Source organism: Octodon degus, unplaced genomic scaffold (assembly GCF_000260255.1).
Source record: "Octodon degus isolate 3935 unplaced genomic scaffold, OctDeg1.0 scaffold00066, whole genome shotgun sequence".
Classification (NCBI taxonomy): Eukaryota; Metazoa; Chordata; class Mammalia; order Rodentia; family Octodontidae; genus Octodon; species Octodon degus.
This window is the reverse complement of record NW_004524642.1, coordinates 3,760,506-3,769,403: the sequence shown is the minus strand read 5'-3', so window position 1 is coordinate 3,769,403 and position 8,898 is coordinate 3,760,506.

The window sequence follows — 8,898 nt, the reverse complement described above, 5'->3', positions numbered from 1 at the left end:
CTCGACTTTGGCCTTCAGAGCCCTGAACTCCTGGGTGTATGATCTTGCAAGCTACTTGGAGTTGAAAGGACATCATCTCTGTATGGGTCTCTGGCCAGGGCTCTTAAATAGCTCTAAATTTATGGCGAAGGTGTTCTAAACCTACCAGTAATCCACGCTTCGCTTTCCCACGAATGGGTTGTAAACCATTTGGAAGCAGGCTGTACACTTGGGCTTTCGCGGCCCCAGTGAGCAACAAGCTTCGTACTGCACAGAATCTCATAAATATTAGAATTCAGTGCAGAGAAATAAAACGCATTCTTCTCACTTAGCTCCTGAAACTTTCCCCAGCTGGGCTAGTTTGCACCCTGTGCTTTCCTTTCCTTCTGAACGGGATGATCCAGGAAGCCAAGCCAGTTTACTTTTCTCGCGGCGCCCACACAGCCCCTTGAGCTTGTTTGCTCCACATACTGATTCCACAGAGGAGCATACTTTTAAAAATTTGTCAGTACATGTTTGCCATACATAAAGATCTCATCCATCACAGGGAGTGTGCGCCTGTGCATAAGACACCATCATTCTTCCTCTTTTCCCACTCCCCTCTCCATTTACAAAAGTTTTGTTTCTGTTTCTTTCCTTGCATTCTTTCTCAAAAGTCCCTTTCCCTCTTCTCCCTGTCGCCCCTTGTTCCCTTCTCATAAGTTCTTCCTGCTTCCCAATATCTTTCCTACATCTTGCTCTTTATTTACACTTTAGGTTTCTCACACAGGAGAAACAGAGTGCTATTTAAACTAGTGCGTTTGACTTATTTCACACAGTGATGTGCGCGTGGCCGTGTTTATAAAAGCATGATGTATAATAGCTATAATCTGGGAAACAGCCCATATGCTCCTCAACAGATGAATGTATAAAGAAATGTGGTGTTTATATACATGGAATACTACTCTGCCATGAAGAAAGACAAAGTGAAACTTTTTAGGTAAATGGATACATCTCAAGATGATAATTTTAAGGGACACTGTTATTGAAGTTCTCTACTTCTTAAGGATTTACAGTAACTCTTCTGAAAAATGCAAGAGGGAGAGAAAGAGGGCAGACAAAAGCATTATGTAACATTGTTCATCAAGATTAAAATATAGTTATGATGTGGCATTATCCTTACTCTGGTTGCTTTCATTTCAACTGGTTATAGAGGCGAGATAGAGTAGCCTAGCAGTTCTGATGCCATTTATTTGCCCTGCCATAAGCATACCATTGAAATAGCCAACATGGAGTAGCTAATACTACAATTAGGGAACATTATATATTTTACACTTAGATTGATTTGACATAGTTTGGAGCAACTGCCCCCTCTCTGAGCAATTGTCACTGTCCCCTTCTCTGGGCCACAGCTATGGACTCAGCTCTTCTGCCCGTATCTCCCATTCCTCACTCTGCACCCAACACAGACTCTCCTCAGAGTTCACCACCAGGGCAGGGAAAGTCTGCAGCAACTAGCGGCTGGAGAATAGAAAGCTTACAGAACTTTGGGACCAGGACTTCCTAACAGCTGCTATGGATGCTCGGAGAAGTGGAAACAGTAGAAATCTGTATAACAGTCATTTCCAATCATTTCTTCACTTCCTTTTCCATATATATTACAAAGGTAATTTTTTCCAAATGACATAAGTGCTGTCAAATTTTAAAATACAATAATGGAAATTGTAATATTAAATGGAAGTATGCAAAATCAAAACAAGATTTGAGAGAATATATGATGTTGTTTCATTTTTGACCTTCCATTTACACAAAAATCATTTTCATAATATGACAGCTTCCTTAAAATAAAATGAATTAATAACATATTCTAAGGATGCTACATAATTCTGTCTCTCAGAATGACTGGCAACATACCCAATGAGTAATAAACTTCTGCAAGGCATTTTGAGGATACTAGACAGGCACAGAATTAATACAAATGCTAAGGACAACACTAATTTCCAGTGGATTTTGCAGGACAAAATTTAACATGACAACAGTAAGGCAAACATAGATGCCCCCCCCAAGCCTCATGTGCTCATAAGGTGAGGTTTTGGTGGGGTTAGCTAAATCATAGAAGTGTGATGCGGGATTGGGTGTGTGTGATACTGAGATTAAAGATGTGTGGCAAGTGAATGGAGGTGGATCAGGGAAGCTCCACCCTCAATGTGATGGCACTGATCAATAAGCGTGAACCAAATATAAAGAGACAGGAAGAAGCCAAGCAGGCTTGCTGCTGGCTGCCCTCCTGTCTGCCCTGCCATAGACTGATTCTGTGCTTTCCCGTGATACCCTTTGCCATGCCCCCCTGCCTGGAGTCTGTTGACAAAAGGAGAGCTGAAATAAACATCTCCTCCTATAACCTTGGGGGTTGAGTATTTTTTCCCAGCAAGGAGAAAGTAGCTAAGGCAGCAAATAGTGGTCATATGTCTATGAGTTATTCTTCAAAATCAATACCAAACAGCTGTTAACTGAGGCGGTCTCCACTCAGGACGGAAGCACATCAGATGAGGTGGCATTACATTGTAGCTTCTTAGCTCTACTGCATCTTAGATGGTCTATTAAATTCTCCCAAAGTTCCCTTTAGGAATTGTATGTTGTGTCTCTTCACAAACACAGTAGGGAAATTACAGAGGGGTTCCATTCATTCAGGCTGCTGTAACAAAAATAACAACCAAGGACATAAACAGCACATTTATTTCTCACTGTTCTGGAGGCAGGAAAGATGGCGAGAAAGCAGAGATTTGGTGTGTCGTGAGGCCCTGCTTCCTTGTAGACAGCCACTTTTACTTTCTAGCTGGTATATAGAAATATAAAAATTGTACATTTTAATGGAAAATCATGTAACATTTCCCTACATTGCATAATGTTTAAATCAGGTTAAACACGTTTCTCTCCTCCAACAGGTATCATTTCTTTATGGTAAAATCATTCAAAATCCTCTTTCCTAGCTTTACAGCACATTCCTATTGGTCATCGATCTACTGGTGAGCAGCCCGCCAAAATGCAGCCTTCCTGCCTCCCTGCCCACTCCCTCCGGCTCTGCTAACCACCATTCTGTTCTCAACTTCTGTGAGAAACTCTTCAGACTTCACATGTGAGTCAGACCACTTACCTTTCCATACCTAGCTTATTTCACTTAACATAACTATGAGCAGTTTTCTTGAGTCTCTTTATTGGAGTATGGATCTTGTCTATGAATGCTCTCTGCCCACAACCGGATCGCATCCCCATCTTTATGTCCTGATACCATCACCTTGGGATAAGGTTTCCAACATATGATTTGGGAAGCCATAGCCATTCAGATTGCAGTGGGAAGCTAGCAGGACTATAGAGCAGTGAACTTCTGAATCATTGTTTCTCCCATTTTTGATTTTTCATGCAAAAGAAAAAAATTGCTAAATATAGTTTTACACTCCTATTGGATGTTAAACTTCAGTTTTAGTAGGAGAAAATTCTGCTGCTTAAACACTTTTTTACATTTTAATTTTATTATTTCATGAAACTTGACCTTCAGCAGAAAATTATGAATGGGTTAAATTTGAAGCTGGTGTCTCAATCCGAGTAACAAAAACTTCATTAATGATTCAAGAATTAAAATAAATACTTTCTGATTAATGCGATTATTTTACATAATTTTACAATGTGTAAGACAGAAACTTGCTTTGACAGATCTTAGGAGACTTTTCAAGTACATTAACTCAGACTCAGTTAATTATTCTGCTTGGTGAGCCTGCAAATGAGGATGTTACCAAAATTATGCAAATGATTCATTGACTGAAAACTCCCAGCACAATATAATGAAAATATCAACCTAATTCTATCCAGTAGTAAATAAAATTTGAATACAAATGGGCCATGTGACATTTATTTAATTCATGCATAGAGTATTCATGCTTATATTTTTTAAACACATCTTGAACAGAAACATCAATCTTTCAATAATCAAGAATATTGGGAACAATTATTTAAGAAATAAATAGACATTTTAGATGGATTTAGGGACCTGATTGTTGTAAAGATATGGTATCAGAGTAAAATATCATCACATATAGATTTTTTATCTGAAAGATAATTATACATTAGATATATATAAATATGATATGTACAAAAGAAACAGTAAAGAGAGTGGACCGACAGAAAGACAAGTCTTATACCTAAAATGACAAAGTAGGTGACCCTCTTCACCACTCAGGCCCTTTCCTCTCTGCTCCTAGCTCCTCATCCTTCTCTCAGCAGTTTCTTAGAAGTCAGGAAGCAGTCTCTGCATTCTGAAATCCTGTCTCATCTTCATTGCCACACTGGATTAGTTCTCTGCCCACACAACACACCTTAACATGAGCTCTTTTGTAACACTTAGTTACCATTTGGGGATCTGGCTTTAAACTCAGAAAGAGGAGGTTTTAGGAGAATACCCAAAGAACACAACTAAACCCCACAGGACACGGAAGCGTTGGGACTAGTAGGGACCCTCTCTTGACAAAGTGGAGTGACTACTGGCCTCCGACTACTTTGCCACAAACCCAAAAAAGGTGGCTACTTTGGGAATAGCTCTCAATTCAGACAGCAGAAGAGCATGTAGAGTGTGCCTAAGGAGAGTCACATGGAGAGAAAACACTCTCTCAGGCTTTCACAGAGAGCACATTGGCCAAGCAATGGCCGTGACTCATCCACATGGCTGACACTGACAAAGGATCTATGAACTGCGGTGCAGGGTTTCAGGATAAATCCTGAGGGGATTTGACTGACCTTGTCAGACACAAAAGTTACATTTCTTGTTATATAGGTCTTGCTTTATCTTGAGCTATAAAAAGTAAAGCTATATTAATATATTGAGCTGTAAAACCAGTCCTACAGATAACCCATTACTATTATGGACTACTAGACTATATTAGATTATTTTACTGAATTCACACATCTACAATATTTAAATGGCAATGGAATACTCATTTCTGACAAAACTAAAAAAAAGGGGGGGGATACAAAGGAAGGACCATTTTGTATCTGTATATACAAAATAGTCAGGTTAGATGTACAGCTACTTTCTCTTAATAAGAAGAAAGATTTGTACTAATAATGTTTCTGCATCTTGTCTGCATCTTGTACTATGAGTAACCACTATAAAGACAACAATATGCAATATTAATTATTTTAACTTTCCTACTGACCTAACTTTCCTACTGTTTTGAAACTGTCTCATTGCTCTTTGTTTCTCAATAAAATTAATAAAAAAGAAGACCATGCATTTGACAAAATTCATTGTCAAATTGGATGGAATTCATACCAGACATCAGGTTCTGTTCTAGGAAAACATTCATGTGGATTACATTAATGACAAAATGAAGATCCTGGCACTAAAGTCAGTTACTTGTTACTGGGTGAGCAGAGACAAAAATATTCATGACATAGGACATTATAAATGACAAGAGAAAGTGAAAACCTGCAGCTACAGTGCAATGATGAAGAGATACCATAGGGAAGATAAGTACAGTGGTTGAAATGTATACAAAGACTTGATGAAGGTGGTGGATTTAACTGACAAAGTGGTTGTCTCAGGTAAGACAGTGGGAAACAGAGCATCGATTCTCCCATAAGCATGCATCAGAATCTCCTGAAGCAGGCTTAAAATATGGATTGCTGGGCTCTGATCCAAAGTTACAGACTTGGTGTCTCAGAGTAGGGACAAGAGTCTCCTTTTTTTAGTTTTCCCAAGTGATCCTGATGCTACTAGACCTGAAACTAGCCATAAAAAATCACTGAACTAGAAAAGTCCAAAGTGGGAACATGCTAGGTCCATTAAAGTGTTTCTGTGAGTCAAGACCACTCAGGACAGAACTAGCTAAAACCATGAGGACCATGCTAGCCCTGTCCTCAGGGTGTGCTGAGAGGACCACTGAGACTGTGCGTGGAGGTGCGCATCTGTAATCCCAGTGCTTGGGAGGCTGAAAACAGGAGGATCACTGTGAGTCTGATCTGTATCGTGAGACTCTGTAGACTCTGTACTAAATACATAAAAAATAAAAACTATAAAACCATTGTGAAAGAATGTTATGTAATAGGGCTACTTTCTCAAGCCAGGGCTGAGCAACAGAAAACCATATATTACAGAAAGAATTCTAGGGACCAACTGAAAAAATAGGAGGCCAGAGCTTTGCTTGCTTGTGCTCTCATTTAACCAATCCACCCTTCTTTTAAGATACCATCTTCTTCCCTTGTAATTAAAACTTATTTTCTAATCAGTGAGTGTCCTTAGCTTTTGTTTGACTTCAGATGCTTTTCAACTTTCCAACTTCCTTGGTACCTTGTGCTTTTCTCACAGTGAGATGTATCAGCCAGCAATAAGATTATCCATTTTATAGGACGATTGTGTGTTCCCAAAAAGAAAAAAACGCATCATAGGAAAGATTGATTTCTATACAGCTTTAAGCAATGTATAGAATTCTTTTATTTGTTTTTTATCTTCTCTTTTCCTACAGCAATTGGGTCATGTGTTCATCTTATTCTTCATGAGCCCTGGCTCTTCCCCCACACTCCAGATGTCACCATATCCCTTTCAAAGAGAAAAGAGCTGATGGCACATGAACACCCCAAGTTCCTGCCAATCTATCCTCTCCCCAACACCTACATGCTCAGATCTTGAGTCCATAAACATTTGCTCCATTTCTAGCCTTTCATCTAGCATAATTCAGAAACTAGTCACAGTAGAATGACTGAGAAAGATGGGATGTGGGTCGGGAAACTACAAGCAATAATTCTAAGCACGCTGCCTATGCACTGTGAGCTTAGCCATCGGATTCGCATGCGACCTGGACACAACAGTTGGTCCCAATGAGGACAATTCCAGCAGTGTCACAGTGCTGGGTTGCACCACTTTACGGCAGTGACAGCAATTGCTCAGGCCCCTGGTGACACCTTGTCTGCATAGGAACCAACCAAGGAAACCAGCTTCTATGCAGAAACCACAGCCACACCCACCCTACTGACATCGGTGGACAAAATTTTGCAGGACTGTAGTCTCAAATAAAGAAAATGGATTAATAGCAACAACATTGCTCAGTGTGCTGCCTCTTCCCTCAGCTTCTGCATAACTAAAAATCTACCTAGCTTTTAAAATTCTGGCGAGAATTTAAATGTATTTTATATACCTATTATCAATGCACAGTAAAATACAGGAACAATTTTTCATACCTGTCTTGAGTGGCTTGAATTAATGACTATTTTTGAATGTATACTATTAAATTTATAATATTTGCTTACCAACTGTACAGAAACAGTTCACTATTTTTAACAATAAATGTAGCCATTCAAATCTCTTTAACATAAAAATATTTGAATGCTTAGATTCTTAAAGTGAACATCAGAATACATTTATCTCACCATATTGCAATGATGTGCATACATAATAGTAAACTCTTTGAGAAAATCTTTTATGCCTTATTAATTTTTATACCCCGAGTGCCAGCTATCATGCTGGAATGAAATGATTTCTGAATAAGTCTCCCTTCCCCAATTGCTTATAAGCAATATATTCCCAGGTGGTAAAAGATGCATCATTTTGCATACACAGAGCCCTCCCAGGAAAAGAAAGACTTGCATAAATATTTTAATACTAAAATTATTGAGACATAATGAAATTAATGCAAGTCACCTTTGCTTTCTACAACTAAAAGAATTGCTCAAAGTAGCGGTCATTAGCGTTCAGAATTTGTTAGTTTGGTGAACTACTGCTTGGGTAACCTTGGTCACAGAGGTTGCTACATGTGCATTTTCAGCTTCCTCTCTAAGGACCAGCAGTGTGGCAGGTATTCTGTGACGTACAACATCGTCTAGGGGCTGTCATATGGGAGCAACACCATCTGTTAAAAACATTTTTCTCTTCCTGAAGTGTGTATAAACCTTTTCGTTAGACTCAGATCTGGACCTAGTACAACGTTTAATGAGCATTGATTGATTAATTCATTGTCAAAACTTGGGAAATCAATCCATAGGTTCAACACTAGTGCTCTTCGGTGTTCCATAATTCCTTTCAGGTGATGTTTCAGATTTGTTTTGTGCTAAATTGCCACTAGGTGCTGTAGTATATAAACTTTTATAACAATTATCTCCTTTCTATAGCATTCAACAATTTTCTCTGGAACACTTTCATTAGTTTCAGCTTTAATAAGTAAATAATAAATAAAATACATTTTAATCTAGAGGTAATAAATGCAATTATTACAATAATAACCAAAATGACCATAAATTGAGGAATGGATAAAAAGGATATGGTATTTTTACACAATGGGGTATTATTCCACTATAAAAAATAAATTTGAAGCTTTTGTGTGTAAGTGGATACAACTAGAGACCATACTCATAAATGAAATAAGGCAAACCCATGTGCAAACATCCTATTATCTTGCTAGTGTAAGAACCTGAAAGAGCAAATAAAATCTGAAAGGTACAATAGATACCACAAAAGTGAAAGAATCTGTTCAAATGGCAGATAATCTGGCATGCAGAAAAAGGCAAAAGAAAAAAGGAAGAAAGGAAGGGAGGAAAGGAAAAAGAAATATTTATGTGCATATACAGGATAGCTTGGATAATTGTACTGCTGACTTCTGCTCTATTGAAAGGAGGAGTTAATGCTTATTTTTTTCTATCTCCTTTTTACTTTTTATAACTTTTTTGATCAATTTTCCATGCTTATATCTGATAATCTGAATAACTAATTTGAAGACAACAATATACAACATAACAACTATTGTTGTATTCCTATGATTTTGCTTAGTGAAATTCTGTATTGTTTCTTTTTTTTTTTACCATTTTTCATTCTCTTTAAAAAAATAAAAAATAAAATAAAATAAAATAAAGTGCATAAAGAACAATGAGTGTCCTTAGCTTTTGTTTGACTTCAGATGC